The sequence below is a fragment of the Canis lupus genome, chromosome 14, assembly GCF_048164855.1.
Source record: "Canis lupus baileyi chromosome 14, mCanLup2.hap1, whole genome shotgun sequence".
Classification (NCBI taxonomy): Eukaryota; Metazoa; Chordata; class Mammalia; order Carnivora; family Canidae; genus Canis; species Canis lupus.
Window position 1 is genome coordinate 45,436,005 of NC_132851.1, and position 12,277 is coordinate 45,448,281.

Consider the following 12,277-nt stretch of genomic DNA (forward strand, 5'->3'; position numbering starts at 1 on the left):
ACATAAGAGAGGAGATTGTTTGCTTTTCTGGGAGAGCCTCCTGAACCGCAGCCACGAGTTCTCCTTTCCGAGGAAGAGAGGGCAGAGTGATACCATCTTTCACCCCCCACCCCCACCCCCCACCCACCAGCACTCCACCAGGACTTCAGAGAAGCACAGCACCACCATTGGAGGCTGGAGACACTTACACCAACTCCCACCCCACTGTGCCCTGTAGGGACATCTATCAAGGACAGGTCTGACTGAGCCAGCTCAGCAGACCTCTCCCTCAGAAGACCAACACAGGCCTCCCGCATGTACCAGGTCTACTGATCATAGAGTGCTCCAAAGCATCAGTCAGCTTCGGTTCTGCTGGAAATAGGACAAAGCTTTCTCTCTCTCTCTCTCTCTCTCTCTCTTTTTTTTCTTCTTTTTTTTCTTTCTTTGGTATCAGGCTTATAGTTTTTCTCTTGTTGGTTGGTTGGTTTCCTTTTCTCATTTTTTGGATCAGGCTTCTTTCTTTCTTTCTTTCTTTCTTATTCTTTGGAATCAGACTTATAGTATTTTGCTTGTTTGCTTTTTTGTTCTTTTTCCTTTTCTTTTTTTGGATCAGACCTTTTTTTTTCCCAGGCTTATCTCAACAAACAAATCACAGCACACCCAGTTAAAGGTCCAGCCCCCACTGCAAGCAAGGAAGAACTCTGTAGAGGACTGACCTATGAGAAAGAGCAGTCAATACACAACTGCGAGCGCATACTCCAGAAACATTTCCTGAAGCACCAGGCCCTGGACAGTGTATTACCCCTTCTTAATATAACTTACTTTCAGGAGCAGGAAACATAACAAGCATTCATAATACACAAAAGATAGAAATGTAAACATAAAGACAAGATGGAGAAATTCTCTCCAAAAGAAAGATCAAGAGGTCACAGCCAGGGATTTGCTCAAAAGAGATATAAGCAATATATCTGAGTAAGAATTTAGAACAACAGTCATGAGAATACTAGCTGGGCTTGAAAGAAGCATAGAAGACACCAGAAAAACCCTGGCTGCAGAGATAAAAGACCTAAAAACTAGTCAGGCCAAAATTTTAAAATGCTATAATTGAGATGCAAAACAGAATGGGTGTAATCACAATAAGGATGGAAGAAGCAGAGGATCATATAAGTGACATAGAAGATAAGAATTAGGAAATAATGAGGCTGGAAAGAAGAGGGGAAGAAAACTATTTGATCACAAATATAGTCTTAGTGAACTCAGTGATTCCACAAAGCACAATAATATCCATACCATAGGAATCCCAGAAGAATAAGAGAAGAAAAATGGGGCAGAAGGTTTATTTGAACAAATCATAGCTGAGAACTTCCCTAATTGAGGGAAGGAAACAGGCATTCAAGTCCAAGAGGCACAGAGAGCTAGCTTCCCTCAAAATCAACAAAAACAGGTCAACACCAAGATAACTTAGTGAAACTTACAAAATACAAAAATAAAGAGAGACTTCTGAAAGCAACTGGTGACAAAAGGCCCTTAACCTATGAGGGTAAACACATAAGGTTAGCAGCAGACCTTTCCATAGAAACTTAGCAGGCCATTAAGAAGTGGCATGATAGATTCAACATGCTAAATGAGAAAAATATGCAACCAACAGTACTTTATACAGCAAGACTGTCATTCAGACTGGAAGGAAAGATAAAGTTTCCAAGACAAGCAAAAACTAAAGGAGCTCATGAACACTAAACCAACTCTGCAAGAAATACTAAAGGGGACTCTGAGTGGGAAAGCGAGTCCAAAAGCAATAAAGACTAGAAAGGAACAGAGATAATCTATAGGAACAGTTACTTTACAGGTAATATAATGGCACTAAATTCATATCTATCAATAATTACTCTGAATGTAAATGGACTCAACGTTCCAAAAGACATAGGGTATCAGAATGGATTAAAAAAAAATTGGTTTGCTGCTTACAAGAGACTCATTTTAGACTCGTAGACACCTCCAGATTGAAAGTGAGAAGGTGGAGAACCATTTATATAATGGAAATTAAAAGAAAGCTGGAGTACTCATACTTATTCCAGACAAACTAGATTTTAAACCAAAGACTGTACTAAGAGAGGGAGAAGAGCACTATGTCACAATAAAGGGGTCTATCCAACAAGAAAGTCTAACAAATGTAAATGTAATTGTAAATGTTTATACTCCTAACTTGGGAGCAGCCAAACATTTAAATCAATTAATAACAAACTTAAAGAAGCTCATTGATAATAATACAATAATAGCAGGGGACTTTAACACTATATTCACATAAATGGACAGATCACCTGAGCAGAAGATCAACATGCAAACAATGGCATACAGGACAAGATGGACTTAACAGACATGTTCAGAGCATTTCATCCTAAAACAGCAGAATACACTTTCTTTTCCAGTGCACATGGAACATTCTCCAGAATAGATCACATACTGGGTCACACAAATCATGCTTCAACCAGTACAAAGAGAGTGCATATTTTCAGACCACAATGCTATGTAGTCTACCACAAGAAAAAATTTGGAAAGACCACAAATACATGAAAGTTAAAGAACATCCTACTAAACAATGAATGGGTGAACCAGGAAATTAAAGAAGAAATAAGAAAACACATGGAAGCAAATGAAAACATTCTACTAAACAATGAATAGATTAACCAGGAAATTAGAGAAGAAATTTAAAAAATATATGGAAGCAAATGAAAATGAAAACACAACAGTCCAAAATGTTTGGGATGTAGAAAAGATGGTCATAAGAGGGAAGTATGTAGCAATACAGGCCTTCCTCAAGAAGCAAGAAAAGTCTCAAATCCACAATCTAACCTTATACCTTAAGGATGTGGAAAAAGAACAGCAAATAAACCTAAAACCAGCAGAAGAAAAGAAATAATTGAGATTAGAGCAGAAATAAATGATAAAAAATTTTTAAAAAACAGTAGAACAGATCAACAGAAGTAGGAGCTAGATTTTTTGAAAGAATTAGCAAATTGATAAGCCTCTAGGCAGACATATCAAAAAAAAAGGCCCAAATAAATAAAATCACAAATGAAAGAGGATAGATAACAACCAACACCACAGAAATACAATTATAAAAGAAGAATATGAGCAATTATATGCCAACAAATTGAGCAACGTGGAAGAAATGGGTAAATTCCTTTGCCACTAAAACAGGAAGAAATAGAAAATTTGAAGAGACCCATAACCAGCAATGAAATTAAATCAGTAATGAAAAATCTCCCAACACACAAGAGTCCAGGCCCAGATGGCTTCCCAGGGAGTTCTACCGAACATTTGAAGAAGAATTAATATCTACTCTTCTGAAGCTGTTCCACAAAATGGGAATGAAAGGAAAACTTCTAAACTCATTCTATGAGGCCAGCGTTACCTTGATTCCAAGACAAAGATCTGACTGAAAAGGAGAATTACAAGCCAATATCTCTGAGGAACACGGATGCAAAAATTCTTAACAAGGTACTAGCTAATTGAATTGAATACAGCAGTACTTCAAAAGTATTGTTTACCATGGTCTAGTGGAATTTATTCCTGGACTGATCCACAAATCAGCCAACGTGATATACCACATTAGTAAAAGAAAGGATAAGAACCAGATAATCCTCTCAATAGATGCAGAAAAGGCATTTGACAAAATACAGCATCCATTCTTGATTTAAAAAAAAACAAACACCTCAAGAAAGTAGGGATAGAAGGAACATACTATCAACATCAACATCATAAAGGCCCACAGCTAATATCATCCTCAATGGGAAAAACTTGAGAGCTTTTCTCCTAAGCTCAGGAACAAGACAGGGATGTCCATTCTCATGTTCATTGTTCAACATAGTACTGGGAGCCCAGCCTCAGCAATCAGACAACAAAAAGAAATAAAAGGCATCCAAATTTTTCAGACAACATGATACTCTATGTAGAAAATCCAAAAGATTCCATCAAAAAATTGGTAGAACAAGTATATGAATTCAGCAAAGTCACAGAATACAAAATCAATATACAGAAATGTATTGCATTTCTATACACCAGTAATGAAGCAGCAGAAAGAGAAATCAAAGAATTGGTCCCACTTAAAATTGCACTAAAAAACAGAAGATACCTAGGAATAAACCAAACCAAAGAGGTAAAAGATCTGTATACTGAAAACTATAGAACACTTATGAAAGAAATTGAAGAAGACACAAAGAAATGGAAAACCATTCCGTGCTCATGGATTAGAACAAATAGTGCTAAACTGTCTATACTACCCAAAGCAGTCTATACATTCAGTACAGTCTATGTCAAAATAACACCAGCATTTTTAATAGAGCCAGCACAAACAATTCTAAAATTTGTGTGGAATCAGAAAATATCCCAAATAGTGAAAGTAATATTGGAAAAGAAAAGCAAGATGGGAGGCATCACAATTCCAGACTTCAAGCTGTATTACAAAGCTGTGATCATCAAGACAGTGTGGGACCGGCATGAAAACAGACATACAGATCAGTGGAACAGAATAGAGAATCCAGAACTATAAGGCCAACTAATATTCAACAAAGCAGGAAAGAATATCCAATAGGAAAAATACAGTCTCTTCAACAAATGGTGTTAGGAAAACTGGACAGCCACATGCAGAAGAATGAAACTGGAGCACTTTCTTATACCGTACACAAAAATAAATTCTAAATGGATGAAAGACCTAAATGTAAGATAGGAAACCATCAAAATCCTACAGAAGAACACAGGCAGCAACCTCTTTGACCTTTGCCGTAGCAGCTTTTTATTAGACACATCTCTGGAGACAAAGGAAACAAAAGCAAAAATGAACTATTGGGATTTCATCAAGATAAATAGCTTCTGCACAACGAAGGAAACAACACAACTAAAAGCCATCCTTTGGAATGGAAAAATATATTTATGAATAACATAGCAGAAGAAGAGCTAGTATCCAAGTTCTATGAAGAACTTATCAAACTCAACATCCATAAAACAAATAATCCAGGTAAGAAATGGCCAGAAGACACGAATAGACACTTTTACAAAGAATACATCCAGATGACCAATAGACACATGAAAAGAAGTTCAACATTACTCATCATCAGGGAAATACAAATCAAAACAATGAGATATCACCTCCCACCTGTCAGAATGGCTAATATTAACAATGCAGGAAACAACAGATGTTGGCAAAGATGTGAAGAGAGGGGAATCCTTTTGTGCTGTTGGTGGGAATACAAACTGGTGCAGCCACTCTGGAGAACAGTATGGAGTTTCCCCAAAAAGTTAAGAATAATATTACTCTATGACCAAGCAATTGCACTACTGGGTATTTATCTAAAGGATACAGAAGGGGCACATGCAAACCAATTGAAAGGGGCACATGCACACCAATGTATATAGCAGCATTATCAATAATAGCCAAATTATGGAAAGAGCCCAAATATTCAACTGATGGATAAATATATATGAATATTACTTAGTGATTAAAAAGAATGAAATTTTGCCATTTGCAACAACATGGATAGAACCAAAATGTGTTATGCTAAGTGCAGTGAATCAGAAAGACAAATACCATATGATTTCACTCATATGTGGAATTTAATAAACAAAATAGATGAATATAGGGGAAGGGAAGGAAAAATAAATAAGATAAAAAGGAGAGGGAGGCAAACCATAAGAGGCTCTTGAACATAGAGAACAAATTGAGGGTTGAAGAAGGAAGAGAGGTGGGAGGATGGACTAAATAGGTGATGGGCATTAAGGAGGGCACTTGTTGGGATGAGCACTGAGTGTAATATGTAAGTGATGAATCACTAAATTCTACTCCTGAAACTAATACTACACAGTATGTTAACTAACTTGTATTTAAATTTCAAAAATTCAATTAAAAAATCACCTATAATGCTAACATCTGTAAATAACCACTATTAACTGTTTCTATATATATTCTTGATTATATACACACATATATTTTTCAATGCTTGTTTTCTCTTAACGGCATACCATAAAGATTTTGCCATAAGTTGTTTGGGTGGAGTTTTTTAAATTTAATTTTTAATAGGTTCTCCCAAAATGTGTTTTATTGACAAATCATTATTTCTTATCATCAAATTTCTCAGTAAAAAGTGGCACTCTAAGAAAAAGGAAAGAGGAATTTTTCAGTAGCTATTCAGGGGTGAACTCACAAGCAGTCAGACTAGGATGCACATGACTCTTCAAAATAAAAATTAAAAATGCCATAAAGATATTCTGAATTGTTTTCCATATTCTGGATACAAAGTCATGAAAATTAAACTAGATAACTGACGTTATCATCTAAACTCTTAATCTGGGTTTAAGGCCAGCAGCAACATTGCCAGAGCAATAAGGGTAAAGTAGTATTACATGTGGATTAGTTGGTAATTGCCTTGGTTTCTACTTTACTTGTTCACAATCTTATTATCTTCAGAGATAATTTACACTTTATTTATTTTAAGATTTTATTTATTTATTCATGAGAGACACACACAGAGAGAGGCAGAGACACAGGCAGAGGGAGAAGCAGGTTCCATGCAGGGAGCCCGACGTGGGACTCAATCCCGGGTCTCCAGGATCACGCCCTGGGCTGAAGGCAGCGCTAAACCACTGAGCCACCCTGGCTGCTCTTTTTAAGATTTTATTTATTCATTTGAGAGACAGTGAGCGACAGGGGTGGAGGGAGAGGGAGAGGGAGCCCAGTGTAAGGCTTGATCCCACAACCCTGGTGTCATGACCCCAGCCAAGGGCAGATGTGCAACCACTGAGCCACCCAGGTGCCCTGAAAATTTACACTTTAGAAATAAGGCTACATGTAGCATACTGGGTGTTTACCAAATTCAGAGGTGAACTCTTTCCCTAGGCTTGATTTCATTTTTTATTCTTTTATTTTTTTTAAGATTTTATTTATTTGAGAGAGTGAGAGAGAGAGTGCATGAGCAGGGGGAGGGGCAGAGGGAGAAGGAGAAGCAGACTCCCCACTGAGCAGAGAGCCCCACATGGGGCTTGATCCAGGACCCTAGGATCATGACTTGAGCTGAAGGCAGATACTTAACCAAACTGAGCCACCCAGGTGCCCCTTTTTATTTTAAATAAAACAATTATTTACAACTTTAAGGATGCCTAATAGATCAAGCATTTTTTTTTTAAAGATTTATGTGAGAGAGAAAAGGGGCACATGCTAGTGGGGAGGAAGGAGGACGGAGAAGTAGGGAATCTTAAAGCAGACTCCCCACTGAGCATGGAGCCCTACGGGGGCTCAGTCCCACAACGCATAAGATCCTGACTTGAGTCAAAACCAAGAGCCAGGAGCTTAACTGAGTGAGCCACCCAGGTGCCTCTAGATCAAGCGTTCTTAAATAATATACAGTCTTAAATAGGATTTTAAAACTATCTTAAATGACATTCTGATATTGACATACTGGATCCTCTGCTTATGGGTTAATCCTTTCTTCATGTGTTCAAGTGAATGTTGTCATCCGACCACTTAGAGAATATGGGCATAAAGGACCACAACCATACAGCTGTTTCAAAATGGAAAGGAGTTTTGGTCCTCCTTTATATGCAGAGCAGAAATTGCTGGCAAAGGTGGTGACATCTAACCACTGTAACTCCAAGACCTTATTTGAGATTAGTTGAATAAGCGAGGCCTCTCCTTTCTGTGACAGCTGTATTAACAAAAAGCTGTCTCAATTTTGGAACAGAGAGTTCTCACAAAACTTTACAAAGAGTACATGTTTTATTTGGTTGAAATACTGTGAAATTCATCTTTAAGAAAGGTGTACCCATATCCTGGCAGGAATTAGAAACAAGAGTTAACAGTCACGTTTATTTCCATCTTTTACCCAAGTTATTTTTTTTTTAAGGAGGGAGTATACAGGGAGTTGGTATGTTCATTAAATATATATACAATGTAAAAGGGTTTCAAGACTATAAAAAATTGACCATAAATATCCCAGAAAGATCTACTCCATGATTGTTAATGTAAATTGGAAAGAAATGGATAAGAATTTTTTTCTGAGACATAAAATATCCTCCCTTAGACTATTAAGACAAATAAAATATAGATGGCTGGTGGCCGTTTGTTTTGAGAAAATTATATTGGTAACAAACGTATAAGACAAACATCTCATAATAAGATTTTAGGATTTCGGTTGTGATTATCTTTTACCCCACCACTGATTTTGGCAACAGAGCACCACTAGTTCTCATCTGTGACCAAAAATATCCCTAAAGCATATGCACCTACATAAATTAATTAGCACTTATTAAAGGAAACTTGACATTGTGAAGGGAAGGTTATTATCATGAGCCTACAGAATTACATTAGTACCCCAAATGGTTAGTGGTGGCGACAGCATGGAATATTCCATTCCATTTTTCCAGAAGGGAAGAAAGGAAAATCCTAAAGCACCTAGTCTGATGAGACTGATTCAATCTGGACAGGATTCTAGCCCTGGACCCCATAGAAGGGGAGTCAGTAATTGACAGGCAGCTCAATTTCTCTAAACACAAGTCAACACAGAGCTCACTTTCTTATTTGATAGGCTTGCAAAATCATTGAATCAGGAAAATGTGATAAATACAGAGATACAGACTCGAAGCTAAAACCGTTAGGTAAATATTAAATGGATAAATTCTGGTGCCACCCCAAAAAGTGCTGATCAAAGACTTGATATCAACCTAGAAGGATATTGCCAAGAGTGTTACAAGGCTCTTTGTCTCTGCCATTCTACATTTGTCTCAACCAAGGGAATAATGATAAAAGGCACGTTTATCGAATTTGAAGATAACATGAAACTAAGAGGGTGAGCAAATAAGGATTTTTTAAAAATCTCAACAGACTAGAACGTCAAGTCAAATTGAATTAGATAACATTTAATAGAGACAGATATTAGATCCACGTATGTGAGTCCAACTGGAGGAAAAATGTGGCTGTCAAAATGCTAACTCGAACTTGCACTGCCGTCATAGAAGACCAGTAAGACCAGCGACTAGAAGTTTAAAAGTCTTGCTCTTTGTTAGCCACCCACACCGAGACTACCATGAGTTAGACAGGCAGGGTGTAAAGCATATAAGCATCTCATCAGCATGGGGCCAGGAAAATGATACAGAAGGTGGGAATAAGGGCAGCCCCGGTGGCCCCACGGTTTAGCGCTGCCTTCAGCCCAGGGCGTGATCCTGGAGACCCGGGATCGAGTCCCACGTCAGGCTCCCTGCATGGAGCCTGCTTCTCCCTCTGCCTGTGTCTCTGCCTCTCTCTCCCTGTCTCTTGTGAATAAATAAATAAAATCTTAAAAAAAAAAAAAAAAAGGTGGGAATAGGGTCAGACGGATGCTCAGTCTCAGAGGTGGCCCCTGGACAACCCAAGGGTGTAGCTACTGCAGGCAGTCCAACCTGCCAGTAAACTTTATCCTACGAAATTATAGGTGGTTGGCTAATTTAGAATTCAGGACGGGCCAACAATTAGAATCAGGAGATCTGATGATCATAGCAGGATTCCCAGCAGTGAGAAATTTAAGGGGAACTGGATATATTCCAGATAAAGAAACCTTGGAAAGAGATCTTACGCAATGCACTAAAGCCCTATTGGTATCTGGGATCCAGCCAAACCACTTTGCCATCAAGCACTATAGGCAGTGTCTTCATGCCATGAGTTTCTCAAGGGTCTTTAATTGGCTCAAAAATACATAGAAAACTACAATCTTAAAACAAATATAACATTAACAAGTCAGCTAAAACCCAATGCTTTTATAATGACATGTAAATTATGTTTAACATGGGATGTTAATGCATTTTAATATAGTTAATAAAATATGAGAAATGTGTCTCCAAATGCAAAAGTGCCTGGGGCATAAAAGTCTTTAAGTGGAGATGATCTAGCATATGTAAGGATGAATGGACCAATCTGTATTAAGCAATCAGATATAAAAGAGCAGGACTCTTGAAAAGTCATTCTGGGAATTTCCATATGGGCCAGACATAGGAGGTACCAAAGCGTGAGGGGAGTGAGTAGAATCCCGGGCATCAGGTCCTAGATCCGGCTGAAAATAAAAGGGGCTCCTTGGGGGATGCTTAAGAAACTAGAAAAGATGCCTGGACTCTAAGATTCTAAATCTGAACGAAGTGGTGTGATTCCAGGTCAGTCAGAAGTGGCTCCATGACCAGGGCAGGATTAACGCTGGGGGTGCAGGAAAGGTGTCAGCTACCCCCGAGAGGTAGAAGAGACGAGGTCAACATTCCCCCCTCTCAGTTTGGGACTCCGCGGGTCGAGGGGCCCATAAATAAACTGGAAACTGCTAGCAGAGGAAAAGCTTTGTAGACAGGCTATCCCAGGAAAGACCAGAGCCAGGAGAATGAAAGACTGAAAGGGGTGGTGCAGAGTGTCCTCAAGAACTGGGTGGCGCTACCACATAGAAAAGGTACTGGGTTTGTCTTCTGTTAACACCAGGGGTAGACACGGATCAGACAGTGAATGCCCTCCAAGAAGATGAATTTTTATCTATTATGAGGACATAGTCTCCAACGATTACCTACAAACCGAATCAAGGATCAATAGCCATCCCTAGGGACCGGATGACCACTCAGACAGCATCTGTCAGACAGGAGCCAAACGTGAAGTGGGTTGCTGCACAGATTTGTACTTAAAGTTTTTTAATACTATGAGAATAGTTTAAAAGTATGTCTTCCATAGTTTGTTTTGTGCTCCTTAAGATATCACAGAGACACAAATGTGGGTGAGCAAGGAATCCAAAGTAGCTTTTAGTATAAACATTGTAAGAGATTTGGAGGCATTGGAAGGATGACACTCAGGTGACATCCCTGTCACCTGCGGCTGAGACGCACAATTACAAATACCTGTAGAGCTCAAAGAACAGAGATACCGATTAACTCCTAATAGTTCTGCCCTTGAGGAGAAGGAGAAGGAGGAACTAGAGAGTGGCACCGTACCAGGTTTGTTTCAGTAGGTCATTTTCTAACAATAGCTGAAATGCTGATCATGAGGGGGATCTAGGACTCTTCAAGTAAGTGCAAGTAGGGACTGGCGAATGTAGGAGGGGAACATAGTGGCTCCTGTATGACCGGCCACCTTCGGCGCCACATTCCCTGTGTGCTGACAGCTAAAAGAGAGGGGCAAATCTCTCCTCTAACTTTTGGACAAAAGTCCCAGATTTCCCTGGAAGTGAACCGATTTGGGCCACCTCTCTATTTCTAAGAAATCATTTGATCAGGGGATTGCTGTGAGCTGATTGTTTTAGACCTAATCTTGAGCCAGCCAGCGCAGCAAAGGGGTTGATATTTTAACAATGGGCCTAGGCCGATCACGCTCCACACTAGGAAACGTGAGGTGAGGCGATGGCTGCTCCTCAAAGGGAGGTACATTACTGGCGCCCACTCATGGATGAGAAGCTTAAATATCTACATTCTCTAAAACACAATTTAAGTACAATTTTAGCCCATCCTCTCGGGTCTATTAAGCCCAGTGGGGAGTCATTTTTATTTTCAGATTAGAAAACGTATCCAAAATAGAGTGTTTCAAATAAGAAACACTAACATCCAGATACTTCTACATTTGTACTAGCTCCATGCATCTTTATCCATTGACATCGACTTAATTTTATCTGTACTTGCTGCACCGCTAAGAAGTCCCCAGGGGCTGAGAGGAAATTTTAAGAGCTTCTGTGTAGTTATTGTTGCTAGGAAACAATATCCTTGGTATCCAAGTGTTTAGGCTTTGAGGCGCCGTGTGAAGTCACTGGTTCATAAAGGAAAGCCTTCGGTAAATAGGTTGTTTAAGTGTGAGTAAATTGATGTTCGCTCTCTGAGGCAAAATGTTCTTGTGTAACCTTTGAATAATAGTGAATTTCTAGGCCCCTATTCTTTCCTTTGGATCTAGTTGCCATTATTGCTCTCAGGAGAACTCAAACTTCTACCTGAAATGGAGTGAGCATTTTCTTTTCCCCCCAAATCATGTGTAATTATCTCAGTACCTTGAACACTAAGCCTAACGGGTTTTAGTTAAACAAAGTGCAAGTGAACTTGGAAATAAAGACCCAGACCGCCGACCGTATAAACAGTTGACTGCTATTCAAGTCTGTATGGGTGGATGGCCCTCTTCCAGCTCTTCGGCTGTGCATGGCACTGAAGTGTTCTGCTGCTCTTCAGAACTGGAGGCAAGGGGCGGAGCCGTCTCGGCTCCCCTCTCAACACCAAGCTACAGACCATCTCAGGACTCGCCATTCTAATTATTGCTTACATTTCTCCTGTAGGA

At 39.2% G+C, this 12,277-nt stretch overlaps 1 protein-coding gene across 3 annotated transcripts in view; it reads left to right on the forward strand.

The window, feature by feature from the left end:
- The window catches only part of GABRB1 (gamma-aminobutyric acid type A receptor subunit beta1), a 362,570-nt gene that overhangs the window by 312,929 nt on the left and 37,364 nt on the right, over positions 1-12,277 (forward strand). The gene's annotated exons all lie outside the window — the stretch shown is intronic.